We start from the raw sequence: 18988 nt of genomic DNA, 5'->3' as shown, positions 1-18988 counted from the left end.
TATTGCTGCCCTTTCCCTGAGGGCTTTCACTTGCTGCGCTGCTCTGCGCCACGGGGCTTAAACATATACCACTCAATGTTACTAGTGAGCCTGCAGCCCTGATTGTACTGCCGCCCACTACAGTAGCCCTTAAACAAGTCTCAGGCCTAGCACTGCAGAGCATGTGGGTGCAGTTTTAAACTGCCTATTTTGACCTGGCAAGTGCATCCATTTACCAGGCCCAAATCTTCCTTTTATTTACATATGTCACCCCTAAGGTAGGTCCCAGGTAGCTCAGTCCAAGGTGCAGTGCATTCAAAAGGTTGGACATGTACTTTTAAGTTTAGCATGCCCTGGTAGTGAAAAACTACTAGATCCATTTTTCACTTTCTCATAGGTTAACATAGGGATTGACACCTTAAAACAGGCTTTATGAGTAATTTCCCACTGGAAGAAATTAGAATATTGGTATTCGGTGTCTCTGGGCTCACGGTTTAAAACTATTTTTTTTTTGTAAAGTTGGTTTTTAAATTACAGGTCTGAAAATGCCAATTTCAGACAGTTAAAAGAACAGATGGTGGAAGCAATGCTGAACAAAGCAAAAATTCACCCCCAGCCACAGATCTGGGTTTAATCCATCGTTTTTTGACTCACCACGCCCCTCCATTTAGGTCCCAGCCATATGCAAATCAGTCTTGTCCCTGCGCCCCATGGGAACGTCCAGCCTGAACTGCCAGGCTAGTTCCTCCCTAGATTGCAAGCAAGAATCCTGGGACCGGTTTCAAGGTATCACCCCTCATCAGCCAGACTAACTTGAATCCAGTGCCACAGTGAGGATGGGACCCCCATTTGGGCATACCCTTCCAACTTACAGTGACAAAAGCAAAAAGAACAGATGGTGGACAAAATGAAGAAGAAATCAAACAATTACCCATAGCTACATGGGTTTCATTCAGCATTTTCTTCATTTTCTTTGCACCACAGTTTGGACCCAGCCATATGCAAATCAGTCTTTACCCTGATCTCCCTGGAAACAGTCCAGTTTGAACCACCAAGCCAGGTCCTACCTGGAAAATAAACAAGCATCCTGAAATCAACTTTGGGGTATTATCCCACATCAGGCAAACTAGCTTGAAATTAATGGCACAGTAAGCCCTGGACCCACGTCTGGGCATACCCTTCTTACTTAGGGTGACAAATGCAAAACAAAAGAACAGATGATGGCTGGAATGCCGAACAAATCAAACATTCACCCTAGTCACAGATCTGGGTTTAATTAATTGTTTTTCTGCTCACCACATCACCCCATTTTGGATCAAGCCGTATGCAAATCGGTTTTTACCCTGCGCCCCAAGGGAAGAGTCAAGCCCAAACTGCCAGATCAGGTCCTCCCTTGACCAGAAACAAGCATCCTAGGACTAGTTTCGGGGTATCACCCTTCATTAGCTAGGCTAGCTTGAATTCAATGGCACAGTGAGCACAGGAACCATGTTTGGGCATACTATTACCACTTAGGGCAACAAAACTAAAAAGAACAGATGATGGACAGAATTGACAGAATGCAAAACAAAGCAAATATTCACCCTCTGTCACAGATCTGGGTTTAGTCCACTGTTTTTTTTGCTCACCATACCATCTCACTTTCAATCCAGCCATATGAAAGTCAGTTTTGACCCTGCTCCCCAAGGAACTGTCCCACTTGAACTGCCAAACCAGGTTCTTCCTCAACTGTAAATAAGCATAGTATGACTGATTTCAGAGTATCATCCCTCATCAACCAGGCTAGCTAACATACAGTGGCACAGTGACCACAGGATCCATGTCTGGGCACACTCTTCCCACTTAGGGTGACAAAAGCAAAAAAGAACAGACGATGGATGGAACGCTGAACAAATCAAACATTCACGCCCAGTCACAGATCTGAGTTTAGCCCATTGTTTTTTTGCTCACCATGCCATCTCATTTTGGACCCAGCCATATGCACATCAGTTTTGACCATGTTCGCCATGGGAAGTGTCCAGTCCAAACTGCCAGGCCAAGTCCTCCCTAGACCAGAAACCAGCATCTTAGGACAGGTTTCAAGGTATGTTCCCTCATCAGCCAGGCTAGCTTGAATCCAGTAGCATGGTGAGCATGGGACCCAAGTCTGGGCATATCCTTCCCTCTTAGGGTAACAAAACCAAAAAGAAAAGATGATGGAAAGAATGCTGAACAAATCAAACATTTACCTCCAGTTACAGATTTGTGTTTAATCTATTTTTTTTACTCATCACACCACCCCAGTTTGGACCCACCCATTTGGAAATAAGTCTTCACCCTGCTCCCCATAGGAACAGACCAATACGAATAAGTAGTCCAGGACCTCCCTAGACCAGAAACAAACATTCGAGCACTGGTTTTAGGGTATCATCCCTCATCAGCCAAGCTAGCTTGATTCCAGAGGCACAGTGAGCGTGGGGTCCATGTCTGGGCACACCCTTCCCACTTAGGGTGACCATCGCAAAATGAACAAATGATAGATGGATTGCTAATCAAATCAAACAATCACCCCCCAATCACAGACCTAGGTTTAGTCCATTGTTTTTTTGGTCACCATGCCATCCCAGTTTGGATCCAGCCATATGCAAATCAGTCTTAAACATGCTCCCCATGGGAACGGTCAAGCCAAACTGCCAAACCAGATACATCTTCGTCCAAAAACACACATCCTAAAAACAGTTTCAAAGCATTACCCTTTATCAGCCAGGTTAGTTTGAATCCAGTAGCACAGTGAGCACAGAACCCACATTTGGGGATAACCTTCCTACTTAGGGTGTCAAAAGCAAAAAGAACAGATGATGGACAGAATGCTTGAATTAATCTCAGCCACTTGCAATAGCTCGGACCGCCTTTGAATCCATTGTTTTTTTGCCCACCATGGCACCCTAGATCTGACTCAGACATATGCAAATCAGTCTTGACCCTGCTCCACATGGGAACAAACTGCCAGGCCAGGTCTTCCCTATTTACAAGGAGCTTGAGCCGCTTTAGCTTTACATTCGTTTTACACAGTGGCGGCACTCTGTTAGCTCTATATTTACAATGCAAAGCATTTGGCCAAATGCTTCAGTTATTCATGCCCCTTTATGAAAAAAACTGCACAGGATCTGACTGTGTCTCTTTGATTTTTGTATGCAGAGTGAACATTCCATCAGAAAAAGTAACTTGCAACTGACACAGTGTTATTTACAAGATTTGTATTGTTTGACACTCCTTCAAGATGCATCATGCATAGCCTGCAACGTGGCAGAATTCCTACGCCTCCAAAACCCAGGAGTTGGGACTGATGCAATGGCTTTAAAACACGAATCTGACCATCTGAATTAACTTCACACCCTGAAGATGTCTGTTTTTCATATCCCCACTAGTTCTAATAGGTCTGCACTTGTGAAAAGCATGTTGCAAGACCTCTTGACCAACCAGGGACCATTGTATCTATGATCCCCTCATCCACTGCAGAAAGGCTATATGACAGTGTATACTTTGTACAAAGGAAAGGCTAAGATTTTTACTTCTCCACGGAGGAAGTGGTCCCAAAGTCCCGGCCTGCGTTATCCAATGGAGACACATACGTTAAGTAATATATGTATTGCCACTTAGAATTCTAACATATACTGGTGTTCACTTAAATTATACGGTCACTCTCTATGTAACACATGCTCAGCTCTCTACATACTCATAAGTATACCATACCCACTGTAAAGTGAAACATAGACATACGGTGTACATTACCTCTTAAAACCCAGGTTTAATGTAAAAGTGTAGAAGGTGATATTCCACTGTTTAATCAAAAAAACAGTTAGTGGAGCACACATATATATGAGTCCTAACTAGCCAGAGTAAAGAATTCAATGATCATTATAAATCAATAAGAGAAGATATGATTGAGAGATATAATTACTAAAAATATAAACAGATATGTGGCAAATTATTATAAATGACTCTAGTTATTCAATACAAATATATCAATTACAAAATACAATTCCTGACAATCCTAATTCTAATTCATTAAAAATATGTCAAAATGTAATGTATAATCCAGCCTGATTTTAGACAATTCAAGAAAAGTCCATCTGTAGACAGTCTCAAAAATCTTGACAGGATTCAGCCGACATGTGTTTCATCCTGTTATAGGACTTTTTCAAGGCTGATTAAATAACAACATATGGACAAAATATCACAAATACTATATTTACAATACTCAATCAAATCCCAAATCCTACATAAAAGTAAAAAAATTCAAATATCAAATATCAAACCACCATATATTTAAAACGACTCACAGTCTACTAATCATTAACAACTTAACTGAAACGTAGTAAATATGCCACATACCCAAAGAAACACCAAGTGACAGACCATGTCCATTTTAAGACACACTCCATTATCCAAGTGTCCAAATATAAAAGAGAACGAGAAAGAAAGGAATAGAAAAGAGTAGAAAATGAAAAACAAAACCACGTGATCCCATAACCCAAGAATACAATAGGATTAATGATTTGTAAATAAATACTATCCCATATGATAAAGATTGTGTCACTAATTGTACCTCTTTGCAAATGAAGAGATCCATTTTAATCCAACAGAATAGTAAGGATAAAAAAGAAGAATCCACTGCCATGTAGCCACACATTGTGCTAACAAATTTCACAAAACAATATCCAACTCAATTGATCAACCAATCTTATACTTGTTGTTTAGTTAGCTGGTACATTTTTCTGCAAGGTTCATCAAAACATTGTTCCAATTTGAAATTCATATGTATATTAAAGACAGTTTGTTTCTCAGAAACCTCATATACATGTTTCTAAAATAAACAAAAGAAAGCAAACAGAAAAAAGCCCAAATTAATAACCTATCACAGAATTACACAGTCCTTAAATATATCTTAATTCAACATAAGACAAAATAACCTTCTGAAAAACAATAAACCTCAAATATGTGGAACAAATACATATTTCCACTATTTAGTGATCCCAGTTGTATTTATTTAAATAATGTAGTTTCTATCTTTACACTATAATCCTACAAAAACACTACAATTCTTCTCCCAAAGCAGTCAATCATATTGACAATGCTCCATGTAGTTACATTCCTTGAAAATCCATATCCGAATTGATGTACTAATTTGTATTTTGATCTAAATTTTTCATTATAAGAAAAGAGTAGGAGATTTTTACTTTGTCTCATTATATACCTTCATAATCTGCAATTGTAATTTGACCTCAAAAACAAGCCGTATCCTTTCTGACGCCGATCAGCCCGAGGAGCAGCAAACCCTCTCCTCATATAGTGTGGGAAACCCAAATCAGACGCATCCTCGAGCGTCATCAAAAAGCGTCTAAAAACACATTGACAATATTGGTTGCCATATTTGAATGGTGTATATCGACAGTGAAGTGTCATAAAAGTTCCCATCTGCATTCATCAATCACCAAAGATTAGCATTTAAATCAAATTTCTGAATCTACCCTCAAAACCAGCAACACCACGATAGTCGTCTCAAATACGGTGGCCATTTTGGAATGGGCCAACATACGTCCAAGTACATGCCAACAACAACGGTCTCCGCATCCAAGTGGCGTACACCGAAAGTGTAGCAGTAATACCATGTCATTCATGAACACATCAGCAAAAAAGTTCCAATCTGCATCCGCCAATCCTCAAAATTACCGTTTGGATCAAATAACTAGGTCTACCCTTGAACTCAAAATTATCAAGATAGTCGTCTCAGATATGGCGGCCATTTAGAAATAGGCTAATATTAAGGTACAAAGACAAAAGAGAATAACACCAATGTAATAGCCCATTGCTGTACTGATCAATCCCATACTAGAAAAATGAAATGAGACAATGAGGATGAATATGGGGCAATGTTACTATTAGCCCCTTTGAAATAAATACATATATACTATACAAAGCACCTCTGTATGGTCGATTTTTATTTCTCCATATGGAGTACATATCATGATTTTGATGTGCATGGCAAAGGATTAGATGAAAATATCTAAGCATAATTGTAGCCTGCTTTTTAGTGTCACAAACCTTAGAGTATGAGAAATTGAGAAAAGATAAGAACGAAGGAATTAAGATACAGAAAAAAAAGGCAGAAAAAAATTAATAAATAAAACCCATATGAAGATTGAAATGTAAAATACATATATGAAATTTGAAAAAATATATCATCATCATTTACAGTTTATGGTAAAAGCCATTCTCAGTGAACGTATCAGAAATAGATATTTGATGTCATTGAATACTCATCTAAGTCAATAACATACATTGTTACTGTCCCAATTCACATAATGACAGAAGGAAATGCATCTCATGATCCAAATTCATACCCAATTCTATACTCCTGGTTCTAATTATCCACCTGGCCTAATTTCTTCTGAGTTCAATCTCTTGGTTGCCACCTCTAGGATGTATAGGGGTCCGGCTGATACTCATATATTTAATATGAGGAATCTCTGATGTTGCATGTTCCTTATTTATATGTCGAACAGTGGCTGATGAGGGACCATTATTCCTCAGGGATATTTCACCGTTTTACAGTATTTTACAGTGGTCCTCACACGTTGGCCTCCCTGCGTCAACCTGAACTGATGCATCGACTCAGAGTTCTGACGCATTGCCAAAGCTGCGTCAGTTCTAACACTAACTTCTGCAATATGTCACTGTTTGAGTGGATGTGTTGCGTCATCCTTCTCTAGGATGCGTCAGTATTTTTGACACATCCGGAGACTATACTCAATGGTGCGCCATAGTGAAATTTGATGCATCTATTGCGTCGTAAGCATTCTTGCCACAACACAAGTACAGAGATGTGACTGTTGTTGTAAATGAGGCCCCTAATTTCTGACATTGGTAGCAGCAGTGGGATAGGACATGTGTTTGTGCAGTATGTAACAGTAATTTGGTGTACACTACCATTCACATCTATCCAAGTCGAATCAATGGTTGTTGGCATATTCTTCCTGCTCTCTTTAAATTGGCAACATTAATTATTCAATTCTCACTGATTGGCATTTTTGCTTTTTATTCTAAATCTTGTCTCTGGTGGGAGGTCCTATAACTCCATCTGCACCTGCACCTGCATAACTGTAGTTTGAGCTGTCCAAATTGGAGAAGTACAAGCAACAACACAAGGATTTTTGCATGGAGTTTGGGGATTCTACTAAAGGCTTCACCAAGAAGGTGGAGCTGTAAACTGAGCTACATCAAGGGATGTACCCCAGGGGAGGAGGATGTAGAGATAGAGGATGATGTTGAGCTTCATCGGGATTCAGTGGAGAATCTGGGTCTGCCTGTGGGACAGAGGGCAACCAGCCTGCAAGACAGATGGTCCCCTGGGGAAAGGAAGCAATGTGTGCTCTAAAAGCCTGACCCCAGAGTAGCTGGAGGAAAAGAGGGAGGATAGGAAATAAAAATTGGAGCTGGCTAAGCTCAGATTGGACAGAGAAAACATCTTGGAGGAAAGGAGACAGGCCTTGGTGGAGAACGACATTTACAATATAAGAGAAAAAATTGAGGTTGACAGAGGTGGACATCAAGGCCTGACAGGTGAGGTATTCCTCCAAAAAGGAGGCCCTAATCAAAAAGTTTGGTTTGACCCTAGAGAAATATAGACGAAAATTCTGGGATAATCAGAGGATTTCCCAACTTACCAAGGTAGATTGGGTGGATTGTTCTGGCAAGGCACCGGATGGTTGGGTGAAGGGTGGGGAGGTAAAAGATTCCCAGGGGTTGTACAATTTGTTTGCAACAGAGCACCTGTGCAGTCTTTGCAGTCCATATCTTCGCCAACACCTTGTTGATAGTAAGCTCACTGACCCCAGAGAGCTTGCTAAGGAGGTGGACTGCTCCTGTGTACCTAAGATGGTACCTGGGGGAAATCACACCAAGGGTGGATACAGCCCTTCCCAGAAGGAAGAGGGTGGGAACAAAAAGAGTAAGGAGTTCTCTAAAGGGCCCCAAACTAGTTCTGAGAAACAAGAAATGGTTCCCTGAGAACTAGTCTGCAGGGAAAGCTTCCGTGAAGTGCTGTGAGTGTCAGCAGGAAGGGGACAAGAAGGGAGATGCTAAGTGTCCCAAGTGGGCACAGCTCCCCACTGGTGGGCAGTTACCAGGTTGGCTAGTATAGCGCTTGGAGAGGAGATTTGAGGGGAGTGTAAATCTGACTCTAGTGTCTGTGAGTGAAGGAGAGATGGTAGAGAGAACCCACATGCCTAACAATACCAAAAAGTACGTTCAGTGAGTGTCTCTCAGTGGGCAGAGGTTGGAGGCTACGAGAGACACAGGAGCCAGTGTGACTCCTGTCCAGTGTCATCCTGGTGTCTTCAGACCAGGTAGTCCCTAACACGTTGCACCAAGTTGTTGCGCTGACAACTGTGAGAGCCACTACCCATTGGCTCTGGTTCCCTTTGAGAGGGGGTGGGTTTCAGATCTGCTAAAGGTAGCTGTGAGTCCATCCATTCCTGTGGATTGTCTGCTGGGCAACAACCTGGGACACACCTTCTAGAAAGAGGTGGAACTTAGGTCACACTTGGAGATGATGGAGTTACCTGAGTCGGTGTGCCTGATCATACGGTCCATGGCAGCTCAAGAGGGTGGTCAAAAGGACCTTCAGCTTGAAAAAATGGCCCAGGGTCCTACCAAGAAGAGAAAGAGCAAGGGGCATGGGAAACCTGCTCATGAGATTCCCTTGGACCGGAAAGAGCCTAACCCTGAGCGGGATGCCTAGGTACGTACAGGGGAAGAGATAGCTGAACTGGCAAACCTACCTCAGCTGGTCAACCAGCAGCAGCAAGGGAGTCCCACCAATGAGGAGCTCTGCAAGGCCCAGAGAGAGTGCCCTACCCATGTGGGTCTTCGGCAGCAGGCTGAGGTCCAGGCAGCTGGTGACACCCTCAACCCTGGTAAGCATGTGATTTACTTGGAGAACAATCTCCTTTAAAGAGAGATTAAGGATCTTGAGCCTGGTGCAACCATGTGCTTGTGGTCTTCCAGTGCTCGAGGCCTCCCTACTGGGACTGGCTCATGATGTGCTACTGGTAGGTCATCTGGGGCAAGACAAGACCTTTGACAGGCTTTTCACCCACTTTTATTGGCCGTAAACTGAGACAGGCCTCTGCTGCGTACTCTAGATCCTGTCCTACCTACCAAGCAAGTGGCAAGACAGGGGGAAGTGCAAGACCTCCCGCTACAACCTTTACCTGTAATTAGCAGGTTGGCATTGTCAGTGTGGACCTCTGAATCCCAAGACAGCCATGGCCAACAGATTCGTTCTGGTCTTGGTGGACCATGCTACCCGGTACCCTAAGGCTTTCCCTCTGAGGACAGTAGCTGTGCACACCATGGCCAGGGCACAGAGGGGGATTTTTACCCATGTGGGATTCCCGAGGGGGTGGTATCTGACACAGGTGCCAGCCTCATGTCTAGCTACATGAAGGCCATGTGGAAGGACTGTCGAGTAACATACAAGTTCTCCACTCCTTACCACCCCCAAACCAATGGGTTGGTTAAGAGATTCAACTGAACCATCAAAGGCATGCTTCTGGGTTTGCCTGAATCCTTGAGGTGTAAGTGGGAGGTCCTTCGCCCATGCAGTCCCTTTGAACTTCTGTTTGGGCACCCTAAGAGGATTCTTGTGAAGGAATGTTGGGACCAAACTCCACAGGAGAGCCCCCCAGGACATGGTCAGCTACATGCTGGCCCTCTGCAACCACACAGCGCGCTTCAGGAAGTTTTCCTAAGAGAACCTAGAAGCCAGCCAGGAGGACATGTAATGCCGGTATGACCGGAACACCACTTTGGTGGAGTTACTGCCTGGCCAAAAAGTATGGGTCATGGAGTCCTGTGCTCTACAAGACTGCTGATCTGAGCCCTGTGAGGTCAGGGAGCAAAAGAGCAATGTCATCTACCTGGTGGACCTCAAAACTCTTAGGAACCCCTTGAGGTTTCTACATGTAAATTGTCTCAAGCCCCACTTTGACAGGTCTATGATTACCATCCTCTTTGTAACTGATGATGTGGTGGAAGAGGAGATTCAAGAAGAGGAGCTGTACTGGCAGGAGGGACTGGCACTTTGCTACCTGCTCTGTTGTGATGGCCTGCTGCCTGCTGTTTGCTGTGCTATCAGAAGGGGCTACCACTTTGCAACTTGCTCTGCTGTGCTGGCCTGCTGCCTCTTGCAGTGAGAAGGAATGTACCTACTCTACAACCTCTTAAACTTAAAGTAACTCCAAGGGTTTGTTGGCTTGCCCCCTGTTCCTGGAAGTCTCAAGGCTATCAAAGTCTTCCCCATACTAGCGTTGCTGTGGGACTCTGAGTCTGGCAACTGGAACTGACAAGATTCCGCCTGCCTCTAAAGAGGGAATGAGCTCTTTGCTTCATCCAAAAAACAGCGCTTCATCTGGGAGGAGGCTTGCGCTCCAAGCTGTCGGAGTCAGCACATTGAGGTATCTGTCCTGTGCTCCACAGATGACAGTTGTCTGTGCTGTGAGGACCTGCACTCCGAGGGAGGGAAGCAACCTCCTTGGTGCTGTGTGGCGAGCAAATTTGCCGCACCCTCAGCCTGACGCGTTGTCAGGGTAAGGCTGAGTACAGCGACAACTTCTCCACCAACCAGCTGCTCTGAGCCCGAACAACAAGACTCGCTGCGGCTTGGTTGAGATCCTCACCGCCTTGGAAACTCTGTCTTTTGGGATCGGTCATGCCTGAAGCTCGCCCTAACTCCCCTGCCTCATGTGAAGGTACTGTTGCTTGGGAATGAGCCTGATTGGCCCCTGTCAGTTTTGTTGACCTCTCTACAGACTGCTGCATAGTCATCTTCTAAAAAGAACTTTCATATCACGCTAACGTTCAGATCGTTACCAAGTCCCTAACGAGACCATAAACACCTGATTAAAAAACATGCAAGTGCTCCTGAAATTGGAATTATCTGCATACTTTGAACTTCTATATCTCAACTTTTACTCATTGGATTTTTGTTGTTTTAGTTTTGTTTTACACAGACAAATATTCTATATTGTTCTAAATTGGTGTAGAGTCTTTTTGTCGTTTCATTCACTTTGTTACTGTTCTTAAGTGTTGCACAAATAATTTACCTATTGCCTCTTAAGTTAAGCCTGACTGCTCTGTGGCATGCTACCAGAGGGTAAGCACAGGTTAATTTAGGAAGTATAACTGACTTACCCTGACTAGAATTTTTGTTACTATCAATCAATCAATCAGTCGGTCAGCCAATGTAGGAAGGCAGCAGTCCCTCACTGGTCATAGAGTGTGATGGGGTCATTGAGACTGCTGTCCCAATCTTCCTGTACGCCTCTGAGACTTCCCTCTGTACAGTGAAGGCAAGTTTTATATTGTTTTATGTTTGGTGCATCAGTGCACGTATGTAGGAATGTATATGTATTTGATAGTGAGTGATGTGGTTGTGTGTGTGTGTGTATGAAGGCATGGGTATGAGAGAGTATGTATGCTCTCTCCTAGGTAAAACTCTTGGGCTCCAGTGAAGGTCCCACATATCTACCACATCTAGTGCAAGATGTGCTGTTATGAACTAATTCCTGTGGAAATAATGAAACCTAAATAAGGAGCAGCCTTGCCAGTATTAATAGCTCCCTGGTTGCTATGTTCACCTCAACCCAATCTTCCTCCTATGCCTCTTTCCACTTGTCTGTAAGTGACTGCATTGGGTTTGGCTTGTTCACTGTTAGGACCCTGCATGTATATGAGCTGGTCTTCTTTCACTGCCATTTCATTGTCAATTTAGATCTCAACAGGTCAAAATCAGGGCCCTCGTGTAGTCACTCCAATCTTTTTTCCATTGTATGTCTGGCTTGGAGAAAAAAAAATGTTGTGCTATGTGGAGGGCAAATTCTGTCTGTAGCCTTTCGAAGGTCTTGATCTGAGATGTCTCTCACAAGTCGCCTATTTTGTATATCAGAAAGGATTCCCATCAAGAGGACCCACTCAGGTGGAGGATCTCCAGCAACCATGTTCCATACTATTACAAATGGGGTCTCTAGTTGGCAGTGGTGTGTTCCTTGTCCAAGTAGGGACTTCACTCTAGTCAGGGTAAGGGATTCACACAGCTAAAATAACCCCTGCTCACCCCCTTGGTAGCTTGGCACGAGTAGCCTGGCTTATCACAGAGGCAATGCGTAAGTAAGTATTTATACACACATGCAGTAACATAGCGAGAACACTACATAAGGACTCCACACCAGTTTAGAAAAATAGCTAATATTTAACTGAGTAAAATAAGACCAAAACCAAAAAAAATCCAAAATACACAAGTCAAAATATCACTTTTTAAACGTTTAGGTAAGTCTTAATCCATATGAATCAATGGGTGCATCTCTTTAGAACTAAGTACCTGAAGTACATCAAAAACAAGGACGATGCAGTGGAGGTGAGGTGCTGGAAAGGCAAAGCGATGCATCAGTTCCTTAATGCCCAGGGGAGGTGATGCATTGATTCTTTCATCTCAGGTGAGAAAATGCATGAGCTCCTTACTGTTAGGGGAGGTGATGTGTTGATTCTTTCCTCGCAGGAAAGGCATTGCATTGATTTGCAAACACGCAGGCTGGGTTCCTTACTGCGGTGCGGTGTCGATGAAAAATGTATGCCCAGGGACGGTGCATGGAAAATCCAGACATGCTGGGTTGATGGGACCACAAAGAAAATAGGCACTGCTTTGAACCTGAAGCTGTGAGAGAGGTGCTGCATTGATTCATCAGCCACGAAACAGGTGCTGCATAGATTTTTCCAGCACAGCGTGTTGATGGTGGATTCTCCTTCAGATCATCAGCTTGCACTTCCAAGGGCCCAGACACTGGAGTTGGCGCCACTTGGCAAGTTAGGACTCTCAGCAGATTATGAAGTCTTTGATGTCCATGAGACTTCTTAACAGGAGGCAAGCTTAGTCCAAGCCTTTGGGGAACCTTTGGAAGCAGGATGTAGAAAGCCAAGTCCAGTGCTTTCACTTCCAGATGGAAGCAGCAAGCAGCAGGCCAGCACACAAAAACAACAGACAGAGTGGTGGTCCCTCCTACAGCATCCAGCTCTTCTTCCTGGCAGAATTTCCTCAATCCAGATGGATTCTAACTATGTGGTGTCAGTGGCCCAGTACTCATGCCCATTTCTGTCTTTGAAGTAGGCAAACTCCGAAGAGAAGTCTTTGTTTTGCACAAGGCCTTGCACAAGGCCCTACCTTTTCTTGGCCTGGCCCCAGACACACTCCAGAGATTTGGAGGTTGTTTTGTGTGAGGACAGGCACAGCCCTATATAGGTGCAAGTGTCGGCTCCTCCCACCATTCTAGCCCAGGAAGACCCATCAACCTGGTGATGGGCCATCAGGATATGCAGGGCACACCTCCACTCCCTTTGTGTGACTGTCTAGGGTGACTACACAAGCAACCCAACTGTCACTGTGACCCAGGCGCGTATTCAGTAGACAGGCAGAGGCAAAGAATGGTTAAGCAAGAAATGTCCACTTTCTATAAATGACATTTTCAAACTAAAAAATTCAAAACCAACTTCACCAAAAAATGTATTTTTAAATTGTGTGTTCAGAGACCCCAAACACCTAATCTCTATCTGCTCCCAATGGGAAATTACACTTAAAAGATATTTCAAGGCAGCCCCCATGTTACCCTATGAGAGAGATAGGCCTTGCATTAGTGAAATCTGAATTTAGCAGTATTTCACTATCAGGACATGTAAAACACACTAGTGCATGTACTACCTTTTAAATACACTGCACCCTGCCCATGGGCTGCCTTGGGTCTACTTTAGGGGTGACTTACATATAGTAAAAGGGAAGGTTTGGGCCTGGCAAGTGGGTGCCCTGGCCAGGAAGAAATGGCAGTTTTAAACTTCACACACAGACACTGCAGTTGCAGGTCTGAGACATGTTTACAGGGCTACTCGTGTCACTGTCACAATCAGTGCTGCAGGCCCACTAGTAGTATTTGACTTACTACTAGGGACTTACTAGTAAATCAAATCATGAATAAACCAATCACCAACACAATTAAGACAGGGAGTATTTGCACTTCAGCACTGGTCCACAGTGGTAAATTGCCCAGTGTCCTAAAACCAGCAAAAATGAAATACAGCACACCTTTAGAAACAGGAGGTCAGAAGCAAAAAAGCTAGAGGAAATCACACCAACCAATGTCAGGTGTAACACAAACCAGAAAAGCATTTCCTTGCAATTTTCCTGTGCTATTTGATGTCCCTGAGCGCACGGTGCCAGCATTCTCACATGTGTCGGGTGACTTCAGGGAAGTCTCTGGACACTTTACAACAATATCGTTGTGATACAATTGTTGGTACTCCAGTGAATGTCACTTCCACCTTTACGACAGAAACTCCCCTATCTGCATAGAACCAGTATTTTATGAGCAGCCTGATAGCATTGTCTAACGTCTGCCAGTCCTAGCCTGCCATTGAATGGAGACTCAACTTAACTATTGGAATTTCCGATACCTAGGCTCAACTAAACACATAAATAAAAAAGACTCTAGGTCATGCAAAAAGCAGCAGCACAAATGCTCCTCAAGGTCTCAAACATTCCCTGGCTAAAAATGCCTTGGCCTCCATCCACTGGCTCCCTGTTGAGCAATGGCTAAAATTCAATGTCTAGCTCATAGAGGATGTCACTCTGAAGAGCCCACTCGGATAAGGGCCTAGCAGTGCTCTGAAATTTTCCACTACCCGAGTTCTGAAGGTGCCTCGAATAAAAAGGACTCATTGGGGTGGATAATACTTCTCCCATCTCATCCTTAACATATGGAACTCATTGCCCTTAGAACTGAGGATGGTAGATAAGTAAGGGTGGCCAGTGAGCTCTGCTCCGCTGGCGGAGCTAATGGTGCTTTTGGCACTCTGCTCTCCGAGCTTGGAGCGTGGAGTTTGCCCAAAATCTCAGCTAGCCCCACCAGCGGAGCTGAGCTCACCTGGGGCTACATGACCCCGCTTTTGGTTGGGAGACTCGCAAATTGCGAGTCGCAAAACCATATGTTGCATAGTGTCAATGACAATATTTGCGATTTGCAAGGGGGTCGCAAATGCCCACCTCATGATTATTCATGAGGTAGGTCGCAATTTGCGACCCCCTTGGGAATGGGTGCCCTCACAGGAAAAGTGGCCTGCTGGAAACAACAGACCACCATGTCTGTGACTGCTTTTAAATAAAGCATTTTTTTTTTTGAAATGCAGCCGTTTTCCTTAAAGGAAAACAAGATGCATTTCAAATACAAAAAATTAAACGTTTTTGTTTCATTTTTCAGAGCAAGCAGTTGTCCGTGCTCTGAAAAAATGTTTTTACTGACATTCACAAAGGGGAAGGGGTCCCATGTGTGACCCTGGTGCTAACTGCGATTGTTTTGTGACCGCATTCGTGGTCACAAAACAATCATACATGGGACTGCGAGTCGAAATTAGGAAGGGAACGCCCCTTCCTAATTGCGAGTCGCAATCCCTTTTTGATATTTGGTAAATAGTTTACTGAATCGCAAAAATGGTTTGGTATATGGGAAAGTCATTTTGCACGCCGCATACGGTCCTATTTGACATTTGCGTTGTGCAAAAGGCTACTTACATGTGGCCCTTAGTGCGCACTGAAGCCCAGTTATGGGCTACACAGCGCAAGTGCAGAAATTCTGGGCTTGCGCTGTGTAGCCCATAACTGGGCTGTAGTGCGCACCGGTGACAGATTCAGGCCTCCCAGTGCCAGTAGCCCGTGAGCAGGGGGCAGAGGGAGGCAGAGAGCCAGGCCACTGGGATGGTGGAGGAGAGGACAATGAGGACCCACTGAAGGACCCAGGTAAGTCCAGGTTTCTTTCTTTTTTTGTGCACACTGGTGCACAAGAGGCCTGAAACTGCATCTTTTGCTGCCTATGGCCCTGGCCTGAATTCGGGCCAGGGTTGTAGACAGTGAAAGCTGCCATGTCAGGCCTCTTGTGCACCAGCCTGTCCCATGCACAGTGCACATGGAGCAGGGTGGTGCACAAGAAGCCTGGAAGCTTTTGCTGCCTATGGCCTGGCCTGAATTCAGGCCGGGCCATAGGCAGCAAAAGAAAGCTGCTTTTCGAGGCCTCTTGTGCACCAGCCTGCACTTTGTCCACTGCACAATTGACAGGCTGGTGCACAAGAGGCCTGAAACTGCAGCTTTCACTGCCTACGGCCCTTTCCTGAATGCTGCCAACCTCGGAAGCACTAAGCAAGGTTGGGCCTGGCTAACCAAGCCCAACCCTGCTTAGCGCTTCCAAGATCGGGTGCATTCAGGATTCTGCAGATCATGGAACTCCACCTCCACAGAATTCCACAGAGTTTTTAATCAACTCTGCAGAACTCCACTGAGTGGTACTCCGTGAACTCCACGCAGGCCCATAGATAAAGAGCCACTGTTCCGGAAACAGCTTCAAACATCTCATCTTATCTCAGCTTCAAATCATCTCATCTTATCTTTTGGTTCCCTGCTCAATTCAGGTATAATAATGTGGTTCACCTAGCCCTAGGAGGCTTTCAGGTAGCAATGTGCTCTTAAAAGCCCCATGGGACAGAATAGACTGAATGCATCTATTAAAAGCAACACAGGGTGGTTTCCCATTTCAAATGTAGTTGTGACAGTGGCTTCCAGGAATAAAATTCCCTAGGAGAGTGTATGGATAGTTTTGAAAAAGATATGCCATTGGGGTACGGCAATCATTTTATATATGGCACTGTGACCGATCATCAAGATTGGGAGTGTGCCCTAGACTTTGAGCTGGGTGCGGAGGCGGCTGAGCATCTGGGCCACATTTAGCTCTCGGCAGTGGTTGTGATCCATTGTAATGTACAGTTCCAAATATTTAAAACTGGCAACGCTTCTCAAGGGGATGTGTGCCTCAACACCCATCATGCCTGGTGAGACATTGATTGGGAATACTACTGAATTTTCCCAGTTTACTGTGAGACCAGAATCTTCCACACACATTTTTAGTATCTGCATCAAACCGAGATAGTCTATTCCAGACATCGGATACAAAGCTTACAGAGTAATGGTCTTCATGATCTTAATATACACTCATTCCCCATATCTAAGCCTCAGACCGGATCATTCTGCAAAGGGTTCTGCTGCCAATGTAAACAGGAGGGATGACAGGGGGCATCCATGTCTTGTGCCTTGTCATATTAAAAAAGGAAAGAGAACACACCATTCACCCTCACTGCAGCCCATGGAAATTTATGAAGGAGTTTTTTTAACGTATGCATGAAATCTATGGCCAACTTCCTTGAACACTATGTAGGAAGGACCATTCTACTGAGTTAAGCGCATTCTCAAAATCAACCAAGAGTGCTGCTTAAGGCTATGTGGACCATTGTGCCTGGTCTAAGGCTACCTGCAGGTACCGTAGACAGTGTTTTCTTCCCGACTAGGCATGAAGCCATTTTCGTCCCAGTGTACCAGTGTTTGAGTCACCCCCACCAAGCAGTTAGCAAGGACTTTGGCTAGAATATTAGAGTCCGTATTGATCAGTGAAATCGGCCTGTATGAGGCACAATCAGTCAGCAATTCACCATGCTTGTGAATTGCCAAGGCATATGGTCCCCTGAGATTGGATGCCAGGGTCCTCATTTGCAATGCCTCTTCCTTTAATAGACACAGCTGTGGAACTTGATGGGAAGCATGACGTTTAAAGAACTTCTCTGGGAAATCGTTAGACCATGGATCCCGCCTGTGGGCATACCACTTATCGCGCTCATGATTTCTTCTTCTGACACTGGTTGGTTCATTCCATCTCTATTCTCACCTGAGAGGCTGGACAGTGGAAGGTCTTCAACGATTAACTTGTGTAGTACCTAGGGTAATGGCTCTTCTGCAGTTAGGTACAGTAATCTGCAAAGGCAGTTGACATTCCCTGAGGATTGGTGATCGTGGCTTGCTTCCTCCACGAATACCTGAGGCAAAGTTTGCTTCTGCGTACCTGTTGGCAAGCCAATATAACAGTTTAGCAGCCTTGTACCTGATTTCATACTTTATGTAATTTGTGGCAGGTACCACTGTTTTTACCTGCACCCACAATTTAATTTGAAAAGCATACCTTGCTAAATCTAGTCTACGGAGTATAAGAGGACCTGGAGTTCGTGATAGCTCTCCCTCTAATACTTTAACTGTCCACTCTAGCATTGTAAGTTTTCATGTTTCCCTAACTTGCATTGTGTGGCATAGGATATGATATCCCCACTGATGACTGCCTTAGGAGACTCTTACAGATTTATGTCGGAGAGGACTGTCCCCCTATTGAGATCGAAAAACTGCTTGATGGCCTTTTGAGTTATCGTCTGGAATGTTGGGCTCCAATAAGGGCCAGATAGGCAAGCACACCCCATTAAATCCAATGGTGAGTTCGACTGGAGAGTGTTCGGACAAACACCTTGAGAGGATCTTAGAGTCAATACCCTCTTGGAGCAATCCTGCTGGAGCTAGTAATAATCGAATCTTGATTGTGTGTAGTGTCTGTAAGAGTAGTAGTTGTACTGAAATATATGTGGGTGCATGAGCCGCCCTCCAATCTGCCCAGAATGATTACCCATCATCCAAGAGAATCATGACTAACCTCTGCCACCTCGAAGGGCAAGGTGTGGTGTAGAAGGATCGTCATATCCCTGGAGTCTCTGGTATAGCACAAGTCAAACAATCTGGAGTGGCCATGTATGCTGATGAATTGAGAATATTTACCTAGGTGGTGAGTCTCCTGCAGTAGTAGCACTGCTGCTGGCTATTTCTTGACATGTTGAAATAGTGCCCCTCTCTCCATTTTGGTATTCAGCTCATTAATGTTCCACAAAGATCACCTTATACAGAACCTGATTTACCTCCCTCACCATATGTGTTTAAAACCAGTGAGGAACATCATCATATACAACCTGCAGAGCTGAATATCAACATTTAAACAAAACCCTTAAACATTCC

This window comes from Pleurodeles waltl, chromosome 8 (genome assembly GCF_031143425.1).
Source record: "Pleurodeles waltl isolate 20211129_DDA chromosome 8, aPleWal1.hap1.20221129, whole genome shotgun sequence".
Lineage (NCBI taxonomy): Eukaryota > Metazoa > Chordata > Amphibia > Caudata > Salamandridae > Pleurodeles > Pleurodeles waltl.
Note: the sequence above shows the minus strand (reverse complement) of the source record.